The sequence below is a fragment of the Pungitius pungitius genome, chromosome 12 (assembly GCF_949316345.1).
Source record: "Pungitius pungitius chromosome 12, fPunPun2.1, whole genome shotgun sequence".
NCBI lineage: Eukaryota > Metazoa > Chordata > Actinopteri > Perciformes > Gasterosteidae > Pungitius > Pungitius pungitius.
In genome coordinates this window covers 8253446-8276733 of record NC_084911.1, presented here as the reverse complement: position 1 = coordinate 8276733, position 23288 = coordinate 8253446, and the positions used below count along the sequence as shown (strand labels likewise).

The 23288-nt window shown below is 40.1% G+C and overlaps 1 long non-coding RNA gene and 2 pseudogenes across 2 annotated transcripts; all 3 read left to right on the top strand.

Annotated features, from left to right (window-relative positions):
- Positions 1 to 883: 883 nt before the first annotated feature.
- LOC134132969 (uncharacterized) lies at positions 884 to 5412 on the top strand. 2 transcript variants are annotated; one of them, XR_009957125.1, is made up of 3 exons: positions 884 to 1196; positions 4193 to 4275; positions 4426 to 5411. It is a non-coding gene; the product is annotated as an uncharacterized LOC134132969 (long non-coding RNA). The 2 variants fall into 2 exon arrangements; XR_009957126.1 differs by lacking the exon at positions 884 to 1196 and adding an exon at positions 3218 to 3516 and having other exon boundaries at positions 4426 to 5412.
- A 1660-nt stretch (positions 5413 to 7072) lies between these two features.
- On the top strand, positions 7073 to 10773 carry LOC134132968 (cytochrome P450 2K1-like; annotated as a pseudogene).
- A 2733-nt stretch (positions 10774 to 13506) lies between these two features.
- LOC134132990 (uncharacterized) lies at positions 13507 to 23040 on the top strand (annotated as a pseudogene).
- Positions 23041 to 23288: the final 248 nt, after the last annotated feature.

The following is a 23288-nucleotide window of genomic DNA, read 5'->3' as shown; positions in this document are numbered from 1 at the left end:
CTGAGCCTCGGCACACTCCAAAACTCTTGAAAACCTCTGTGAGTATCCTACGTGATGACCTTTACAGACCTGATGTGCAGTTTTGGATCAAAAGTGAAAAATTGCCTCCATTGCGCCCCCTGGAAGATTTTGACGAAGCCCCGCCCGCACCCTGTTTGACCGACAAGTCCGCTGATTTTTTACCAAATGTATTAAAGGGAGACTTAAAAAAGTCTCTGAGGAATTTTCTCTAAAACAAACAGGAAGGCAGTTATAATTTTTTTAGTGTGAATATTTCCTGTATTTTTGGCGGAGAGTGACCGATCCTATTTCAGTGAGTTTTCGAATTCTCAAACCCATCAGAAGGTTTAGCTCTCCTGGTAAGAAACCGCCCCCCCGATCCTATGGTCGTGAGATCGTGTCCCGGCGAAATATTTTTTTTTTTTTCCTCCTCTTTTTAAACGCGTGTCTTCTGATCTAACGAACAAAATGATTCAGTTTACTCTCCTTGCTGAGGTTACTGACTTTGTACACTTAAGAGCAGGTATGTCAAACTCGTTTCAGTTTAAGGCCAGAAACTGCTCCGTGGCCGCGCATACAGCTGACAGAAGAAGGTAAGGCTGATGCAGGACAGCTGGCTCACGGCGCAGCCGTTTGGCAGCGTGTCGCGGGTTTGACATATCTAACCTAGACAAATAACACGGACAGTTCAATATATTTACATCTGGATTTAAATACACGTATTCTGCAACATACGGGTGGAGATGCAAACACGTTTGGTGATGTAAATAGATGTTACGGGGAAATTTTAAGTTAAAGAACTTCATCACCCAGAATTCCCTATTCTTGGTTGACGGACATGCGCAGACTACGTGCGCACAGCCGCGCACGTAGTCTGCGCATGTTCCGGTTTTGTGTTGAACAGGCAAAGTATCACCGCTCCGTATTTTAAACTGCTAACTACACACCTATACTTCAGGAACTATTACTACTATGTGGATGTAAGCAAAGTGTTCTCATTCCCTCTTGGATGTGTGCAGCCAGTGAGGTACGTTTTGTTTAAGGGCTTGTTATATCTGCTCGACGGCACGGACAGCTAACTGGGATAGCGAGTGGAGCTAGCGGCTGCCGGATGGAGCAGCCAGTCAGCCAGCTTGCTAACTACACACCGGTGCTTACGTCCACATGTACTCAACGAAGTGGAAACGCCTTTGACGGTGAGTGATTACGTTTTCCTTGTGCGTTCTCCAGTCTCACCCAGCATACGTCTTTTAGCTAAGCTAACTACGGTAGCTTTACAGCGTCAAAAGACACCTCTTCACGCTATTAACGCCACTTTGTTTACGTTTCCGTGTGCCCTAAATAACTTGGCCCGATTGAATCACTTTATTTACACACTTTGAGTAGAACCGTGCTCGCAGCAGCTAACTAACTACTTTGTTGTTTAAAAGCGTCAGCTAAATGACACGTAATGTAATGTGCGTCTTCAATGCTTTTCAATATGTTATATATTCATTTCCTTCACAATGAGCATGAATCTAACATTAAATGATATGATTCATATGCCCCTCATTCCAATGAAATAATATACACACGTCAAGCTCATTATGGAGTTGAAACAACAAATTACTAAACTGTAAACAGTTAATATAAGAGAAAAAAATATTGTAATCAAGATAAATGTTTTTCAAAATGTGTGATTAACTAGTTAATTGTCTATAATCTGTTGACAGCCCTAATCGTATTCTGATAATACACCAAATACTACTGTAACTCTCTGCTGGCAGGTCTCCCTGCTGCCGCCATTCGACCACTGCAGCTCATCCAGAATGCAGCAGCTCGACTGGTCTTCAACCTTCCAAAATACTCCCACACCACTTCTCCGCTCTCTTCTTTGGATACGAGTGGCTGCCCGCATGCAGTTCAAAGCATTGGTACTGACGGACCACGCTGTGAATGGATCGGGAGCAGTCTACATCCGGGACATGGTGAAACCCTGCATCCCAACCCACGCACTCCGATCTGCATCTGGCAAGCTGCTTGTTCCTCCCTCACTGAGAGAAAAGCACTCGACGAGATGGCGACTCTTTGCTGTCCTGCTCCCAGATGGTGGAATGAGCTCTCTGATGACATCAGGACCGCAGAGAGCCTCTACATCTTCCGTCGAAAACTCAAGACACACCTTTTTAGACTCTACCTTGACTAAAACACTAGCAAACCGTAGCACTAACAAATGGTAGCACTTAAATTGTACTTATAATGCCACTTATCTTTAACATGTTTTGGGCGGTGATTTATTCAGTCATGTTTAGTCATATTTTGTTTTTTTTTACTTGTCAATATGGTTTGGTACATGCCGAGTTAATCAATACACATTCTAAAGTGCAACGTCCATATGTGAATAAGAGTTGTATACGTTTATCATAGTCAACATGGTGTGGAAATATCCCTTATGTAGTTGGTCAATAGGAACTATAGTAGGCAGAAATAACAGCTAAGGTAATTACAGGTGGATATTTCTGGGAATTAACCTTGATTGAGACTGCATCTATGATATCTAAGATATACAGGACAAGAAAAATGCACTGGATGTGTATATGTGTTGAATCAATTATACAGACGCAAACTGGAGAACGAGACAAGTGTTGCTGTGATACTTATTGTGGTCATCGTGCCCGAGACCCGTAACAATTACTCCGCAGGTCTTTTGCAGCGGGGCAACAGCCCGGCGTCGGTGGATTCCGTTCGCGAGGCCGCAGATTCAGGTTTGAATGGAAGCCCCGAGAGTGATTTGTTTAGTCTCTTTAGTCTTTTTTGACCCGCGAGCCCGGCCGACCGCCGCCCCACCCCGACGTGCGAGAATAGGCGAAGGCCCGTTCATCGCTGCTTGCAGCTTTAATTTTTTTTTCCTCCTCTTTTTAAACGCGTGTCGTCTGATCTAACGAACAAAATGATTCAGTTTACGCTCCTTGCTGATGTGTTTGACTTAAACAACTACACTTAAGAGCAGGTTTGTGAAAATCGTTTCAGTTTAAGGACAGAAGCTGCTCCGTGGCACATGAACAGAATGAAACAGCAGACTGAGGGACTCAGCTGGCGGACCGGGCAGCTGGTTGCGAGTTACGACACATCTAACCTGGACAAATAACACGGACAGTTCAATATATTTACATCTGGATTTAAATAGACGTATTCTGCAACATACGTCATGGTGATGTTACTAGAGAAAATGGTGCGGCCCCTTTAAGAGCTACACGCACGGGCTACGGAGGGGGAGAGCGCATGAGGAAGTTGTGTTGTTGTTGTGATGACGGAGTGGATGTAGCGGCCGGAGAATTGTCTGTACTGTAACTTTGTTACTCAGTGTTAGATTAATAAATCCTCAAAGAAAGTAAAGCGGACTTTTATTCACCAACCCCGGGACGAAGGGAATTAACCCCAAAGTTTACTTAGCCGACAGTACTTTGGCCCTGGAGCAGACAGCAACGCCTCCCCCTGCAAACTCCGACTACGGTCAGAGACGGACCGGCAGGAAAGGTGAACACAAGGCTAACGAAGTTAATTGTCAACATTAATGTGCCTGTCATGGTATGAGGCCAGACGTGAGTTGTGTTCTACATTCAAGAGGGTTTTTATTTAGCACTGAACAATAACAACCAGCATACGTCTTTTAGCTAAGCTAACTACGGTAGCTTCACGGGGATAAAAGACCCCTCTTCACTCTATCAGCGCCACTTTGTTTACGTTTCCGTGTGCCCTAAATAACTTGGCCCGATTGAATCACTTTATTTACACACTATGAGTAGAACCGTGCTCGCAGCAGCTAACTTAACTACTTTGTTGTTTAACTTCATTGTCTATAATCTGCCCGCAGCGTGCAGCCGGGCGCAGCTAAATGACACGTAATGTATTGTGCGTCTTCAATGCTTTTCAATATGTTATATATTTATTGCCTTCACAATGAGCATGAATCTAACATTAAATGATATGATTAATATGCCCCTCATTCCAAAGAAATAATATACACACGTCAAGCTCATTATGGAGTTGAAACAACAAATTACTAAACTGTAAACAGTTAATATAAGAGAAAAAAATATTGTAATCAAGATAAATGTTTTCAAAACGTGTGATTAACTAGTTAATTGTCTATAATCTGTTGACAGCCATAATCGTATTCTGATAATACACGTTGGTGCTCAAATATTTTCAGATGGCCCGTGCAAAGTCATGCCACCAGTCTGAGGACATCACTGGGAATGGCACATGGGACACGTGGCTTTCAACTCCAGCGAGGTGGGAAAGCATTTCTTTATGTATATTTTGTTCTGTCTGCATAATTGTAAAAGACTTCTTCCCGCATTCGTACAACAGCATTCCATATCGTGTGACTGTCGATGGATGTAATAATTTGGCCTTCTTTTTTTCTTCCACCACACGGCACAGGTGGGCTTCACCGCGGGCAATCGTGGCAAAGACCCAAGTCGACTGGACCACAGCGGAAAATGATCCTTCCAGAGAAGAAGTTATTTACTTCTACAACGAATGGAAGAGTTACAACTTCCAGATGACAGCTCGCCGCTCATCCTTCTGGGCAACTTGAACATCCGACAGAACTTATGTGACCCTACTGCGTTTATTTTCTCCTTTAGCTCTCACTAACTCTAACTTGCCCCAGCACCTGTTGTGATTTATTCTAGCGCTTCCACAATTGAATTTTGCTTGGTATTTCATCTAACTTGCCCCAGCACCTGTTGTGATTTATTCTAGCGCTTCCACAATTGAATTTTGCTTGGTATTTTATCTAACTTGCCCCAGCACCTGTTGTGATTAATTCTCTCTCACGGTGTCAAGTGTGTACCTTGATCTTTTTTTTGCTCATTGCAGCCCTTCTCTGCAAGGAGTGCTAACAATGCATGGTGCTGTTCATTAAGCAACTGGGTAAAGAGCTTGTAATGCCACATATGAAAAAGCTCATAAGCTCATTTATAATAAAATAATATATATAATCTTGCCTTGACTGAATGGGGGCGATCAAAGTTATTTTGGTGACGTTTTGATCATTGATTCACAACAAGTCCTGTGTTGTATAGGTTTGCTTGATGCTTTGGAATCTGTAGACCTGGATTTGTTATCAACCTGAATTGACAATCCATTGACAACATTGCTGGAATCTCCTCTCCCTTAAGACTGCAATATTACTTTTAGCTGAAAGTACATGGCTCCACTGATTCAATTTGAATTCACCAATATATAATGCCCCGGGGGAGAAGCGGATCTTACTAAATGTATTCATTAATTCATTAAGCAAAGCTCTCTTCAGGAAGACAGCCACGTCGTCATCCAGCGGGTTTGGTTAAAAAGTTTACATATCTTGATGGAGCAAAAGAGGTGGGGTTAGCTGTCGTCATTGTACCTCGACTAATCCAAGGTTAATTACACTACTGATGTGACTTAAATTGTGTTTATTGAAGAATGCTGCAAAATATTGATCCCTCTGCCCTGACGCAATGTGGGTCAATCGCCTTTTTTTTAGGTCACTTTTCGATTTTGCAATCACAAGTCAGCATGTAGCTCCGTTGCTTATTCACAGGACTTTCAATATTTTGACCCGGGTTCGCTTCCCGTTAGAGCCATCGTTTTTTTTCTTCTTTTTAACTGCGAGCCCGGCCGACCGCCGCCCCACCCCAACGTGCGAGAAGTGGCGAAGGCCCGTTCATCGCTGCTTGCAGCTTTAATTTTTTGTATTAGTATTGCAGAAATCATATAATGTATTGGCCTACTGTAAATACATTAAGAGATGCCCTTTCCAATAGCCAATACCTGTAGCTTGCATCTAAATATATCATGAACTTAGTCATTATTTTGGTGATTACTTGATTGATTTTTTTTCTTTGGTTTTTCAGGAATACCAAATAAAATGTAATGATCTTACTATTTCCTTCTATGTTTTTGGATGAAAAAAGAAATAAAGAACCACAACTGCTTGAACTCGATTAGTTAGAATGGGTTAAAATGTTGTACATTTTTTGTCAAAATTGCCTTGGTGACAAGATTATTTATTCATTGAATAAATAAATATTGTCTGTGTTTTTCTCCATCTTCAATCCTTTGTTTTAAATGTATTTATTCTATCATGACAGTCTGACCATACGTGTGCTGTCCTTTATTTACCCACAGAGTTTTCACTGGTTAAAACGTTTTAACTGTCAAATTTGCAATCTCTTGTGGGGAATTCCCTTGGGCTGAGTCACCATTGGACGTTGCGAAAAAGGGTTGAGGGTTCAGCCTGACTTGGCTCTCTCAAATGTCAGCCTAAAACTAAATTATTTTGAATAATATGTTCAAAAAATGAAGAAACACCAGACAGACGGAAGACATCTTGGAATGAACAGTTAAAATCAAAAGTATTTAATAAAGGAAAATGGGTTGTGCTAAAAATAACATCTTTGCTGAGGAGTGTTGGCCTCTACACCCAAAAGGCCACAGGACAGTCGTTTGACCATCCCTAGACTATGTCTGTTGTCTCAAACAGCGAACTGGAGAACAATGGCTGCCTTCAAATATTTCTAAAGATCAGTAAAGGTCTGACTGTTAGTGGCCACGCCCCCTGGGAGTGGGGCCACCCCCCTCTCATCACTTTATTGAATCCATATCGTGGTTGTATTTTGGTGTGCACTAAATGCATTTTTTTTATACTTAATTTATGAACCTGGTGGTCAATTTATTTTTAATATCCTACAATGACATCACTACCTGTTTTTTTTAATTTTGTACCCTTTAAAGTAAAATAAGTATGTATGAACAAATATTAGATTTTTGGTGTCTCGAACATTTTTCTCAAAAAATCAGAAAAAAAGTCTTGAATTTAAAAAGTATAGAAATTTATACTTTTACCATGAAACAGTAAAATACAACCACTTTGCAATGTCTGTTTTATGTATAATATTTCATAGAATTTTTCATTTGTGTGTTATTTATTTCAGAAGATTACTCATGACTAACCGTCAGAAATGTGATTGGCTGACCAGCTCATTCACAGTTAATGAAGAGCTTCACACAGCTGTGGTTAAAGGGGCGGGGCCTTCTCTGCAGAAACTTGAGTTCATAAGACAAGAAGATCTGCCTGCCACTATTAGATTTTTGTCAGCTACCTTTTCACAAAGCTGTTCAGCTGAAAGGTTTCTTGGGAGGGCTGTGTTCCAAAAGTTACAATATGATGATGTTGGAAGATCTTTTCCAGTCCTACGTTTCAGTAGCGCTGATGGTGGGTCTCATATGCATTCTTATTTCCTTTTTATCCCGCTCCAAAGACGAGACGAGGGAGCCTCCTGGACCTAAACATCTTCCCCTGCTTGGTAACTTGCTTGAGATGGATCTCAAGAGAATTGACTGCTCTCTTGTTGATGTGAGTAATGTGTTTGTGAGCAAGATGATACGTGGTTTCAATGACAGGTTGCACACCTGTATTTCAAACAATTGGTATTTGTATGCCTGTTTGCAATTTGTAATATAGGTTATTGCTTTAATGCAACATGGGATCCCATTCCAGATATTAGTGTGTGTGTATGTATGAAATTTAATTTCTTCTCAACTGTCATGTTTAAGGCAGAATTGGAATATGTGCTTCTGGAACTAACATTAAGAGGTGTTTCTGTCTTTTTTTCCATGTTGGGAGTTCAGAGTTATGTTCTGGCAATTTAAATATTCTATATTTTATTGTAAGTTGTAATGATTACTGCTTGTGTTTCATAGCTTTCCAAGAAATACGGATCGTTGTTCACAGTGTACCTTGGATCCCAGAAAGTGGTGATTCTAGCTGGAAACAAGACCGTGAAGGAGGCACTGGTTAACTATGCTGTGGAGTTTGGAGAGAGATATATCAGTCCGTCTAGCCATGACTTCAGCGGTGAACAAAGTAAGTAGTACCCAGCTGATTTAAGTAATACTCACTTATACTATAAGATGGTTTAGGCAACGTCCACATTTGAATTAATGACAATGTTAACATAACACAGCTCAAAGTTGACCACTGTAATAGAATTTAATTTCATCCAATAGTTGTAGGGATGTCTTTGTCTGAACAAAATCCGTAGCAAGAACAGACCTGAAGAAAGGTTGTGGATCTGGGTGGCAAAGCAACAGGGGAACCAATGTCCAGATAAATAGTAGACTAGTAGATAGACCTAGATGTTTGCTCGTAGTATTGAAACAGGCCTCTGCACGCTCTGACTACTGAAATGTGATACACAACGTTTGGTGGCTTCAACTATGTTGAGCTGATAATTAGTAAATACCTGCCTATTTATAATGTCGCTGGTAACCGTATTATGAAAGCAAAAGGGTACTTGAGGCAGTACTTGATCTTTATTATTATTATTATTATTATTATTATTATTATTATTATTACACATCAAGGGTGTTATGCCCAACGCAAAATGGATTAAGAACAGCCCCTTGTTACCTCATTGCTTAAATATGCTGTCATGTATGACCGTTGACGTTCTTCTGATATTTATGTGCAAAGTGAATTCCCCCAAAGAAAAATAAACGTCATCATTGAACTTTTTGCTGAAATATTCCTTAAAATATCCAACACGAGAACATATGTTTTTGACAAAAGTACTTTATTTCACTTCAGGGAATGGAATCTTGTTTGGCAACGGGGAATCATGGAAAGAAATGAGGCGTTTTGCCGTGAGCAACCTGAGAGACTTTGGGATGGGCAAAAAAGCAGCAGAGGATAAAATCATTGAGGAGATTCAGTATCTGATCGATGTGTTTGAAAGACATGAAGGTAACTAGTCTCCATTATAGCATTATGTCTTCACAAGAATTTCATATTGGTATCCTTTTTTTACTTCATTCATTTTTTCTTCATAGGTCAACCCTTCAGTAATGCCAAGTCAATAAATTATGCAGTCTCCAATATCATCTCTTCAATCGTCTTTTGCGTCTCAAGAGGAACGTTGCTGAAAACCGAAATCAAATGAAATGGCTGATCGGACGTCTACAAGAAACCTTGAATGTTGAGATGTGCAGAGGATATGTGGACTCGTTCCTAGCACACAAACAGAAGCTAGAGGTATCCTTGATAAAAGTATTATATTATATTTTTTTACGAAAAAGTTGAAATCTCTTCCCTGTTAAGGATTTGAAGATTACGGATTCACACTATAACCTTGATAACCTGGTGTCAACTGCTGTCAGCCTCTTTGCGGCTGGTACGGATACAACAGGAACTACACTGAGATGGGTTCTGTTGCTCATGGCCAAATATCCCCAAATTCAAGGCAAGTAATATGCTTAGACCTGAGATGCAGTCCCCAACTGTAAAGTTGAAATATTTAAACTTAAACTACAGTGTCTATAGTGTATGGGTTGTTCCTTTATTTACAATCCAGGACAATTTGTTCACTGAAAGTAAACAGTGAATCAAATGCAGTGACAAAACAATCTGCAGTTTGTGACAGTCAAAGAACTGCAGTGCACTACACTTGCACTCAATGATGGTCAACAGAGTATTCTACAAACTCTTAGCTTCACAGGGAGACCCTGCTAGTACTGCTAGCTACTATCATAGAAAAAGAGCGCTTCTATACTCTTGCTAGTTTCTTAAGATTGCAGCCCCACTTTTTACTCGCAAACAGTAACTTGAAAATTTAACTGTAGCTTAAATTACAGATTGATTTCCTTCTGCCCATGATGTAACCCTCATTTGAATGCTGTTCCACCTCGGAAAAGAATGTTTGGCCAAAATAGGAAAATGCCTTAATTTCTTTACCAAAGTGAATTGTTCTACTGGTCTGAGTTACACAATAGCAGTGATGTGGTAATTATCTACCATGGGCCAAACATTTTGATGGAGCAATAGCAACGTGTTGCAAAGGACTTGGTTCTTGGACTTTTGGTCAAAAATAATCACGTTTTAAAGAATGCTTAACTGCTGCTTTGTTTTTAGTCACTGTCTTTTCTAATCATTTCATCATTTCCAGACCAGGTCCAGGCGGAGCTGAGCAGGGTGGTTGGAGACCGTCAGGTGAGGACAGGAAGATCCTGCTCTTTGCTGACGCTGTCATCCATGAGACACAGAGATTTGCTAATGTATTTCTCATCGCTTTGCGTCACCAAACCAGCACAGATGTGACATTTCAGGGCTATTTTATAAGAAAGGTAGACCGTCTTTATGGTAGTGATGAATTATGCATCTGGAAAGCTGTTTAAATATAAAAGTTTATACTGCATTTTAAAACATTGTAATCATGATCAATGTGGCTTTCTCAAGGGGACCCCCGTGTTTCCTCTTTTGACATCGGTTTTGTGGGATGAGAGTGAGTGGGAGAGCCCAAGCACCTTTAATCCTGCCCATTTCTTGGACAAGGACAGGAAATTTGTCAAGAGAGACGCCTTCATGCCCTTCTCTGCAGGTTAGTGAACCAAGCTTACACTTCTTTCCAATACCAAAATATACCTTTCAGATTGTCTAAAGGCTGTTCCCTCACAGGACGCAGGGCGTGTCCTGGAGAAGGTCTGGCCAAGATGGAGCTCTTTCTCTTCTTCACTTCCCTCGTACAGCGCTTCCGTTTCACTCCCCCACCTGGAGTGAAAGAGGAGGATCTGGATCTGACTCCAGCTGTGGCCGTCACCCGCATGCCTTCACCTCATGAGCTGTGTGCCATCAGTCGTGAGGGAATTCAAAATGAGTAGATTATTTAATATGTAAATGAGAACAATTATTTAAAAGCTGTTAGAAAAGCCATTTTCTTCTTTGATTCATTAGCGAAACATCAATGTGTTTAAAAGAAGTCACCACAGGATTGACAACGTTTTTGATTCATGATATAATTTGTGATATTATTGACATGTCAATGTATGTATTGAATGTTCTCTGTAATAAGACTGGATTCTGATTGGCTGCTGAGTGTCTATTCAGCCGTGATAAGGGAAAACAAAGTGGTTGCAGTAAAACTGTCTACAATTCTAGCGTGAGGGATATTAGCTTTTCAGGAAACTACCCTGGAAGTAGTACACAAAGTAATCCATAAAATAAACTAACAATATAAAACTTGACATTGATCCGTCTGATTCACTATGAATATTAAGGTTCAACACCTCCTCTGTAAAATTGGTTTCTGGTTCATCGATAATTGTTTCACTAGTCATTTCACTTTGAGATAATGGAGGAGCACAGGCTATAAAATTGAGACAATGCATTTGCACAAAGTAGTTACAGAAAGCTCTAAGCTCTAATGTGGGATTAGAGGGAGAATCAAGAGCAAAATAAAAATGGCCTTTGTGATAGTGTACATGATAACGATACACTAAACTGGCAGCGAGGCTCTATGTATTTCATAGATTATTGAGGCACACAATACAGGCTGCATTCACACACTACGTGGCTTTACACAGCAGGGGTTCTCGGCGGTCAGTAAACAACCACATGTTGAAGTCCCAACACATCTGCCGTACTACACCCATATGAATTTGTGTCAGAAAATACTGCTACCACTTCAAATTGTCTGTCCTATTTTATATTTTTTTGTATTGTGTTGATGGATGAGACGTCACCTGGTAGACAGGACTTTTGAGAGTTCTTGTTATTTAGAGTTCAAATAGAGTGAACAGTGTGTAGTAAGAAATGTAACTTGATGTTTTCTTTTTTTGAATGTACATAAGACAACGAGGCCACGTCCCAGGCTTTGGAAGGTGCTAATGTTCTGGACGTTGCGAGAAAGGGTTCATTTGTCAACTCTCTCAACCGTCAGGCTGAAACTACAGCAAGTCAAACATATGATACATTTGTTTGATAGCGAGTTCTGCTTCTGCAGCCTCTCCATGCGCACAATACCCAGAGTTAAGCAGTACAACATCTGAAACGAACAACATTGTGAATAGACATAAAACTCAGGAATGTGCGTTCCTTGATATCTTCACTTTCACTTTACACCATAATATTTAAATCAGAGAGGTTTGTTTGTTATGTAAAATACTCCACGCCTGCACAGGCATCGAGGCAACTCAACTTGCGGATAACAGTCATACTTAAAGTGTATTATACTGTTATGACCCAGAGTGTCATATTAAAGTTGCAGTTCAGCTCCCTGCCTGAGGGGGTTGCTGTTATATTTTGCCTTGCTCTGTGCCTTTTTTTTTCTTGTAGTTGATTGGTCGTTGGTGTATAACAGGGATCTTGTGGACGCCAGCCGGGGCTCTTTTGCCTGTCTCTCCAGCTTCCAACTGGGCCAAGCTGGACCTTGTGCATGTTTGGGTGGTGGGGTTAGCGAGGAGATCGGTAGGGCTGAGAAGCCCATTTTGTTTGTTCATGTTTTCTCCTGTTTTCGGGTAGGGAGATAGGTAAAGACACTTGTACTTTGGTTTGTTTCATTGTGTGTTATAGGGAACGTATGGGACCTGCACAGATTGTCTTGTTTGTTGTTTTGGGCCACGCTCACCCTGAAGAGAGTTCATGACCTCGTCCTTGTAATAGATAACCTTTGTGAACGAGAACGCTGCAGCATTGGTCTTAATTTGGGAGGTGGGGAGACTCTCGTGTATGCGGCGCTCCGGCTACCCTAGGCCGGGCGTAACGTTTACTTTGATATATTGTTGAAATACTAAAAGTAACGGAAACTTCACTTCTCCCAAACAATCGCAGCACCCTCAACCTCCGTAGCACCATTACCTTAACAGCCGTGGAACCACTCAAGCTACCTCCCTCGACCAAGTTGAAGGCTCCCTTAGCAGCCGTGGCACCTCTCCATTAAACTATATACCTCACTAGCCAAGGCTCCCTTAGGTCTTGGAAATGCTCCTATTACTTAAGGCACCGGTCCAGGTAGCTCTCTCGACCGAGTGACCGGTACCTAAACTCGTGGAACCGCTTGAGCTACCTCCCTCGACCAGCCGAGGCTAAGGCTCCCTTAAACTCCTGTTAGGTTGTAGCAATGCTCCTTTAACTCGAGACACCGGTCCATATAGCTCCTTCGACTGAGGGACCTGTACCTGAAATTGTGGCACCGCTCGAGGTACCTCTCTTGACCGAGTAAACACACGAGGCCGTTGCCACGACTCGCCGCAGCACCGCAACCTGCAACAGGAAGGGCCTCAGCGAGTTGTCACTGCCACAATTTGCGCTAGACAAAATATTTTGAATTAACATCACTGACTGTATTTTTGAATGTTGTCCCCTTTAAAGTGAAAAAGTTTTATGGATGAACAAATATTTGAGTTTTTTTCTCTCAAACATTTTTCTCCAAAAATTAGAAAATAAATCTTTGATTTCAAAAGTATAGAAATTCATACTTTTATCATGAAGCCGTAAAATACAAAACATGAATTAAATGTAACCACTTTGCAATGTCTGTGTTGTGTATAATATTTCATGGTATTCATTTCTGTTATTTATTTCAGAAGATTACTCATAACTAATCGTTATATCAGAAATGTGATTGGCTGACCAGCTCATTCACAGTTAATGAAGAGCTTCACACAGCTGTGGTTAAAGGGGCGGGGCCTTCTCTGCAGATACTTGAGTTCATAAGACAGGAAGATCTGCCTGCCACTATTAGATATTTGTCAGCTACCTTTTCACAAAGCTGTTCAGCTGAAAGGTTTCTTGGGAGGGCTGTGGTCCAAAAGATACAATATGATGATGTTGGAAGATCTTTTACAGTCCTACGTTTCAGTAGCGCTGATGGTGGCCTTCATATGCATTCTTATCTCCTTTTTTTCCCGCTCCAAAGACGAGACGACGGAGCCTCCTGGACCTAAACCTCTTCCCCTGCTTGGTAACTTGCTTCAGATGGATCTCAAGAGAATTGACCGCTCTCTTGTTGATGTGAGTAACGCGTTTGTGAGCAAGATGATACGTGATTTCAATGACCGGTTGCACATGTGTATTTCAAACAAATAGTATTTGTTTGCCTGTTTGCAATTTGTAATAAAGGTTATTGCTTTAACACAACATGGGATCCCATTCCAGATATTAGTGTATGTATGAAATTTATGTTGGGAATTCAGTGTTCTGTTCTGGAAATTTAACATTTATCTTTCAAAGTTGTAAAGATGACTTTTTCTTGTGTTTCATAGCTTTCCAAAAAATACGGATCGGTGTTCACAGTGTACCTTGGACACCAGAAAGTGGTGATTCTAGCTGGATACAAGACCGTGAAGGAGGCACTGGTCAACCATGCAGAGGACTTTGGAGACAGAGAAATCTCACCTATCTTTTATGATTTGAATCAAGGCCATGGTATGATTTACCTTTGAATACTCATTTACTCTTTAGCACTAAACAAAATAATATAGTGACAGTGTCAAGTGTTGTATGTGATGACATCCAAATGACTAGTGCAGTTTAAAATAAACATACACTTTTATGCTTGAAAGGAATTCTGTTTGCTAATGGAGAATCCTGGAAAGAGATGCGACGTTTTGCCCTGACCAACCTCAAAGACTTTGGAATGAGAAAACAACTCTCTGAGCATAAAGTCTTAGAAGAATGCCAATATCTGATTGAAGTGTTTGAAAAGCAGCAAGGTATGGAGTAGAAATATACAAGGGTATAGTATACAAGTTTACAAGGACATTTCTTACGGTATAAACGAATAAGAGCAGAAAATCTTAATTGCGAGTGAATATTCCTCCACAGAGTGTTATTTTGTGTATTCAGTACACCTTTAATGCCCGGCAAATGGTACACTGTGCAAGAATCATGCCCCACTTATTCGTTTTTTTGTAGCTTTCAATGTAAGTCATACTGAGGTTTCTTATAATTGATTAAAACACAACTTTAACTTTAGTGCTACATCTTAATAATGTCCTTTTTTGTCACTGCCATTTCACAGGGAAACCCTTCTCTACAGAAAATCCGTTAAGTTATGCTACATCCAATATAATCTCTGCTATTGTGTACGGCAGCCGGTTTGAATACAACGACCCCCAATTTCTAAGTATGGTGAAGCGATCCAAGGAAAGGATAAGCGTTGTGGGCTCCACACAAATCCAGGTGAACTTCATATTTGTTTTTTTTTAATTGCTCCAGTATTAGGGGATTTGCACACTATGGCAGCCGTCAAAGGTTGCGCAGAATGTTAAACAGCACCAATATGTTACAGCAACAAGGTAAGAGTTTTATTTGTATGGCACATTAAACAACAGGGCATTTTAAAGTGCTTCACGTAAAAACATTGGAAACAAACAAACAAACTTCGAGGAGGGATTATAAAACAGAGGGGCGCGTGGAGTGAGTTCGGTTCCAACAATGAGCAATTCTTTCATGCAGTCAGTGAAGGGGGATGAAGAAGGTGAGGGGGGTGTAAGGGAAGGAGGGAAAGAGACCTGGATGGAGTTTACATTCTGGGAGGAAAGGACGCCTCCTCTCTGAGTGGGGGAGGAAGTGCGTCATTGGAGGCAAGTAGAGTCCTGTACACCTCTTAAGATGAATTTAAACTGATCAAAAGTGTGTTCAAATGCTAAATACACAGTTTATGGTTACATATACTGTACGTATTTGGGAACGTATAACAAATCTTGCTATTGAATTTGTTTTTATTAGTATATGAATTCTACTCAGGATGTTGATTGGTGTACATTGTCTCCACTAATCTTTGTCGCCTTCACTGCTACATCACAGGTTTACAACATGTTTCCCAGGCTGTTCAGTTGGACAAAAGAACGGCAGCTTTTGGTAAATAACCGGACGGAGACTGTCAGAGATGTCAAAGAACTAATCATGCATCTAAAAGACACACTGAACCCTCAGTCGTGCAGAGGCCTTGTCGACTGTTTTCTGATCCGGATGCAAAAGGACGAGGTAAGACAATTTCCTTTTTTTCAGCTTTTAACCATCCAAAAGACCTAATATCGTACATAGGTAATGAAATGTGGATGTACTTTCTCTTAGGAGGCTTGTGTCAAGGACACTCCATACAATGAGAACAACTTGATATTTACAGTGACCAACCTGTTTTCAGCTGGCACTGATACCACAGCGACAACTCTGAGATGGAGTTTGCTGTTTATGGCTAAATATCCACATATTCAAGGTAAAGAGAGGGATGCGGATTGTTGGTGTGCATTTTTTTCCACTTGTAAAGCTTACTGTTCAAAGACAGAGTTCAAATGAAAAGTCCCATAGCAGAAACGTTTTGTCCCTTTTGTTTATAGAAATATAAATAGTTGTGAACATTTTATGCTGCTGACTTTAGCAGTTACATGGTAGTAGGCTACATCGTCAGAGACATTAGGTGACTGTGGGCTGGTCTAAATGCAGAAGCATCATTGAATTTGTTCACGTGTGAGTCCAGACCAGGTGCACGAGGAGCTGAGCAGGGTGGTAGGAAGCCGTCAGCCTCGAGTAGAGGACAGGAAGAACCTGCCGTACACTGATGCTGTTATTCATGAGACACAGAGACTGGCCAACATTGTCCCCCTTTCCATTCCTCACAAAACCAGCCGAGACGTCACCTTCCAGGGCTTCTTCATCAAAAAAGTGAGTTGCTCACACCAGTTTTATTTTGCTGGTAATAATATGTATATGCTTTAAAGAACCTTAAACCCCCGGAGCTTACTAAGGGATTTGATGGCAATAATCACTTTAAGTAAGTTTGATAGCAAACAAAAGCAGTATAACAGTCAAATAAAACAATAAATTAATATCAAATTACTAAAAATGTTTATTGTCTTCTTAAAGTCTAAAAAATCTAAATTATTACCATTATGCAACTCACACCTCTCTCTATACCTTTGCCTACAGGGGACCACTGTGTTTCCTCTTCTTACTTCTGTCCTTCATGATGAGAGTGAATGGGAGACCCCGCACTCTTTTAACCCTTCCCACTTCCTGGATGAGGATGGGAAATTTTTTCGGAGGGATGCCTTTATGCCTTTTTCTGCAGGTACCACAACTTTGTCAGGACTTTGTATTTCTTTTGTGTTTTTACAGACTAAGATGCAGTCTTTGCTCATCCTTTTGTTCTTACAGGTCGCAGGGTGTGTCTGGGTGAAAGTCTGGCTAAGATGGAGCTCTTCCTCTTCTTCAGCTCCCTCCTCCAGCGCTTTCGTTTCACTCCTCCACCTGGAGTGAAAGAGGAGGATCTGGATCTGACTCCAGCTGTAGGCTTCACCATCCCCCCGTCACCTCATGAGCTGTGTGCCGTCAGTCGCTAATGAACACGAGAGCTGAAGTATGGCTTCACACTGGTGACCATGGTATGAACAGGGTTTAACTCACAGGCAGCAGAAAAGTACATCTATGAGCGGTCTCACTCTAGATACGTGATAACACATCAAGATCCCTGCGGATTGTTTACACCAGTGCCGAAAATACAAAAATAAACACATATATGCTCCTGCTTCGGTTTCCTGTTCATTATTTTGACGAATTAATGTTCGTGGTTGCGTAGATTAGTTTTTCAAGGATTTTATTTTTTGTATTAGTATTGCAGAAATCATATAATGTATTGGCCTACTGTAAATACATTAAGAGATGCCCTTTCCAATAGCCAATACCTGTAGCTTGCATCTAAATATATCATGAACTTAGTCATTATTTTGGTGATTACTTGATTGATTTTTTTTCTTTGGTTTTTCAGGAATACCAAATAAAATGTAATGATCTTACTATTTCCTTCTATGTTTTTGGATGAAAAAAGAAATAAAGAACCACAACTGCTTGAACTCGATTAGTTAGAATGGGTTAAAATGTTGTACATTTTTTGTCAAAATTGCCTTGGTGACAAGATTATTTATTCATTGAATAAATAAATATTGTCTGTGTTTTTCTCCATCTTCAATCCTTTGTTTTAAATGTATTTATTCTATCATGACAGTCTGACCATACGTGTGCTGTCCTTTATTTACCCACAGAGTTTTCACTGGTTAAAACGTTTTAACTGTCAAATTTGCAATCTCTTGTGGGGAATTCCCTTGGGCTGAGTCACCATTGGACGTTGCGAAAAAGGGTTGAGGGTTCAGCCTGACTTGGCTCTCTCAAATGTCAGCTTAAAACTAAATTATTTTGAATAATATGTTCAAAAAATGAAGAAACACCAGACAGACGGAAGACATCTTGGAATGAACAGTTAAAATCAAAAGTATTTAATAAAGGAAAATGGGTTGTGCTAAAAATAACATCTTTGCTGAGGAGTGTTGGCCTCTACACCCAAAAGGCCACAGGACAGTCGTTTCACCATCCCTAGACTATGTCTGTTGTCTCAAACAGCGAACTGGAGAACAATGGCTGCCTTCAAATATTTCTAAAGATCAGTAAAGGTCTGACCGTTAGTGGCCACGCCCCCTGGGAGTGGGGCCACGCCCCCTGGGAGTGGGGCCACCCCCCTCTCATCACTTGATTGAATCCATATCGTGGTTGTATTTTGGTGTGCACTAAATGCATTTTTTTTATACTTAATTTATGAACCTGGTGGTCAATTTATTTTTAATATCCTACAATGACATCACTACCTGTTTTTTTAATGTTGTACCCTTTAAAGTAAAATAAGTATTATGTATGAACAAATATTAGATTTTTGGTGTCTCGAACATTTTTCTCAAAAAATCTGAAAAAAAGTCTTGAATTTAAAAAGTATAGAAATTTATACTTTTACCATGAAACAGTAAAATACAACCACTTTGCAATGTCTGTTTTATATATAATATTTCATAGAATTTTTCATTTGTGTGTTATTTATTTCAGAAGATTACTCATGACTAACCGTCAGAAATGTGATTGGCTGACCAGCTCATTCACAGTTAATGAAGAGCTTCACACAGCTGTGGTTAAAGGGGCGGGGCCTTCTCTGCAGAAACTTGAGTTCATAAGACAAGAAGATCTGCCTGCCACTATTAGATTTTTGTCAGCTACCTTTTCACAAAGCTGTTCAGCTGAAAGGTTTCTTGGGAGGGCTGTGTTCCAAAAGTTACAATATGATGATGTTGGAAGATCTTTTCCAGTCCTACGTTTCAGTAGCGATGATGGTGGGTCTCATATGCATTCTTATTTCCTTTTTATCCCGCTCCAAAGACGAGACGAGGGAGCCTCCTGGACCTAAACCTCTTCCCCTGCTTGGTAACTTGCTTGAGATGGATCTCAAGAGAATTGACTGCTCTCTTGTTGATGTGAGTAATGTGTTTGTGAGCAAGATGATACGTGGTTTCAATGACAGGTTGCACACCTGTATTTCAAACAATTGGTATTTGTATGCCTGTTTGCAATTTGTAATATAGGTTATTGCTTTAATGCAACATGGGATCCCATTCCAGATATTAGTGTGTGTGTATGTATGAAATTTAATATCTTCTCAACTGTCATGTTTAAGGCAGAATTGGAATATGTGCTTCTGGAACTAACATTAAGAGGTGTTTCTGTCTTTTTTTTCCATGTTGGGAGTTCAGAGTTATGTTCTGGCAATTTAAATATTCTATATTTTATTGTAAGTTGTAATGATTACTGCTTGTGTTTCATAGCTTTCCAAGAAATACGGATCGTTGTTCACAGTGTACCTTGGATCCCAGAAAGTGGTGATTCTAGCTGGAAACAAGACCGTGAAGGAGGCACTGGTTAACTATGCTGTGGAGTTTGGAGAGAGATATATCAGTCCGTCTAGCCATGACTTCAGCGGTGAACAAAGTAAGTAGTACCCAGCTGATTTAAGTAATGCTTACTCCTACTATTAGATGGTTTAGGCAACGTCCACATTTGAATTAATGACAATGTTAACATAACACAGCTCAAAGTTGACCACTGTAATAGAATTTAATTTCATCCAATAGTTGTAGGGATGTCTTTGTCTGAACAAAATCCGTAGCAAGAACAGACCTGAAGAAAGGTTGTGGATCTGGGTGGCAAAGCAACAGGGGAACCAATGTCCAGATAAATAGTAGACTAGTAGATAGACCTAGATGTTTGCTCGTAGTATTGAAACAGGCCTCTGCACGCTCTGACTACTGAAATGTGATACACAACGTTTGGTGGCTTCAACTATGTTGAGCTGATAATTAGTAAATACCTGCCTATTTATAATGTCGCTGGTAACCGTATTATGAAAGCAAAAGGGTACTTGAGGCAGTACTTGATCTTTATTATTATTATTATTATTATTATTATTATTACACATCAAGGGTGTTATGCCCAACGCAAAATGGATTAAGAACAGCCCCTTGTTACCTCATTGCTTAAATATGCTGTCATGTATGACCGTTGACGTTCTTCTGATATTTATGTGCAAAGTGAATTCCCCCAAAGAAAAATAAACGTCATCATTGAACTTTTTGCTGAAATATTCCTTAAAATATCCAACACGAGAACATATGTTTTTGACAAAAGTACTTTATTTCACTTCAGGGAATGGAATCTTGTTTGGCAACGGGGAATCATGGAAAGAAATGAGGCGTTTTGCCGTGAGCAACCTGAGAGACTTTGGGATGGGCAAAAAAGCAGCAGAGGATAAAATCATTGAGGAGATTCAGTATCTGATCGATGTGTTTGAAAGACATGAAGGTAACTAGTCTCCTTTATAGCATTATGTCTTCACAAGAATTTCATATTGGTATCCTTTTTTTACTTCATTCATTTTTTCTTCATAGGTCAACCCTTCAGTAATGCCAAGTCAATAAATTATGCAGTCTCCAATATCATCTCTTCAATCGTCTTTGGCAGCAGATTTGAATACAGTGATGAAGAGTTTAAACTCATGGTAACCCGAGCAAATGAAAACCTTCAGCTTGCAGGTTCTTCTTCAATGCAGGTACCATTTTGTTTCTTTTCATTAAAAAACTATGATGTACCTTTTTGTGGGTTATAATGAGAATTACAGACTAGGTGGCATACTGAGTTTTTTAACTGTACCTTCATGATAAATAGATAACAAATAAAATGCTGAACCTTTTATTCTCTTTAAATTCCAACAGTTGTTCAATATGTTCCCGTGGATATTTCGGTGGGCGAGAAACAGGATGCGTCTCAAGAGGAACGTTGCTGAAAACCGAAATCAAATGAAACGGCTGATCGGACGTCTACAAGAAACCTTGAATGTTGAGATGTGCAGAGGATATGTGGACTCGTTCCTAGCACACAAACAGAAGCTAGAGGTATTCTTGATAAAAGTATTATATTATATTTTTTTAACGAAAAAGTTGAAATCTCTTCCCTGTTAAGGATTTGAAGATTACGGATTCACACTATAACCTTGATAACCTGGTGTCGACTGCTGTCAGCCTCTTTGCGGCTGGTACTGATACGACAGGAACTACACTGAGATGGGTTCTGTTGCTCATGGCCAAATATCCCCAAATTCAAGGTAAGTAATATGCTTGGACCTGAGATGCAGTCCCCAACTGTAAAGTTGAAATATTTAAACTTAAACTACAGTGTCTATAGTGTATGGGTTGTTCCTTCATTTACAATCCAGGACAATTTGTTCACTGAAAGTAAACAGTGAATCAAATGCAGTGACAAAACAATCTGCAGTTTGTGACAGTCAAAGAACTGCAGTGCACTACACTTGCACTCAATGATGGTCAACAGAGTATTCTACAAACTCTTAGCTTCACAGGGAGACCCTGCTAGTACTGCTAGCTACTATCATAGAAAAAGAGCGCTTCTATACTCTTGCTAGTTTCTTAAGATTGCAGCCCCACTTTTTACTCGCAAACAGTAACTTGAAAATTTAACTGTAGCTTAAATTACAGATTGATTTCCTTCTGCCCATGATGTAATCCTCATTTGAATGCTGTTCCACCTCGGAAAAGAATGTTTGGCCAAAATAGAAAAATGCCTTAATTTCTTTACCAAAGTGAATTGTTCTACTGGTCTGAGTTACACAATAGCAGTGATATGGTAATTATCTACCATGGGCCAAACATTTTGATGGAGCAATAGCAACGTGTTGCAAAGGACTTGGTTCTTGGACTTTTGGTAAAAATAATCACGTTTTAAAGAATGCTTAACTGCTGCTTTGTTTTTAGTCCCTGTCTTTTCTAATCATTTAATCATTTCCAGACCAGGTCCAGGCAGAGCTGAGCAGGGTGGTTGGAGACCGTCAGGTGAGGGCAGAGGACAGGAAGATCCTGCCCTTTGCTGACGCTGTCATCCATGAGACACAGAGATTTGCTAATATATTTCCCATCGCTTTGCGTCACCAAACCAGCACAGATGTGACATTTCAGGGCTATTTTATAAGAAAGGTAAACCGTCTTTATGATAATGATGAATTATGCATCTGGAAAGCTGTTTAAATATAAAAGTTTATACTGCATTTTAAAACATTGTAATCATGATCAATGTGGCTTTCTCAAGGGGACCCCCGTGTTTCCTCTATTGACATCGGTTTTGTGGGATGAGAGTGAGTGGGAGAGCCCACGCACCTTTAATCCTGCCCATTTCTTGGACAAGGACAGGAAATTTGTCAAGAGAGACGCTTTCATGCCCTTCTCTGCAGGTTAGTGAACCAAGCCAACACTTCTTTCCAATACCAAAATATACTTTCAGATTGTCTAAAGGCTGTTCCCTCACAGGACGCAGGGCGTGTCCTGGAGAAGGTCTGGCCAAGATGGAGCTCTTCCTCTTCTTCACTTCCCTCGTACAGTGCTTCCGTTTCACTCCTCCACCTGGAGTGAAAGAGGAGGATCTGGATCTGACTCCAGCTGTGGCCGTCACCCGCATGCCTTCACCTCATGAGCTGTGTGCCATCAGTCGTGAGGGAATTCAAAATGAGTAGATTATTTAATATGTAAATGAGAACAATTATTTAAAAGCTGTTAGAAAAGCCATTTTCTTCTTTGATTCATTAGCGAAACATCAATGTGTTTAAAAGAAGTCACCACAGGATTGACAACGTTTTTGATTCATGATATAATTTGTGATATTATTGACAAGTCAATGTATGTATTGACTGTTCTCTGCAAGAAGACTGGATTCTGATTGGCTGCTGAGTGTCTATTCAGCCGTGATAAGGGAAAACAAAGTGGTTGCAGTAAAACTGTCTCCAATTCTAGCGTGAGGGATATTAGCTTTTCAGGAAACTACCCTGGAAGCAGTACACAAAGTAATCCATAAAATAAACTAACAATTTAAAACTTGACCTTGATCCGTCTGATTCACTATGAATATTAAGGTTCAACACCTCCTCTGTGAAAATGGTTTCTGGTTCATTTATAATTGTATCACTAGTCATTTTACTTTGAGATAATAAAGTTGTTAGGATATTCCTTATCCACCCGAGTTGGTTGATAGAAGAATCCACTGCAGGAAATTAGTTAAAAAGTTTAACATTTATTTAGAAGAGAAAAAGTTGTACATGAGCAATTCT